Raw genomic sequence first — 218 nt, 5'->3', positions numbered from 1 at the left:
CCTTCGCGCCCATAATGTGACCCAGAAGCCCTTTTCTTGCGAGGGCCATCCTCATGTTTAACTCCCAATGGTAGTAGTTACCATCTACTAGGAGGACTTCGGTGCGCTTAGTAGTCATGGCGGTGAAGGTGTGGTGAAGCGAAGCTGTTGTTTGCGGCAGTTAACCTGTTGATAAGATGTGTTGATAAGATGGCAAAAACCGAAGTGAATATTTTTAA

This window comes from Plasmopara halstedii (genome assembly GCF_900000015.1).
Source record: "Plasmopara halstedii genome assembly, contig: Scaffold_1651, whole genome shotgun sequence".
Classification (NCBI taxonomy): domain Eukaryota; phylum Oomycota; class Peronosporomycetes; order Peronosporales; family Peronosporaceae; genus Plasmopara; species Plasmopara halstedii.
This window is presented reverse-complemented; position numbering follows the sequence as displayed.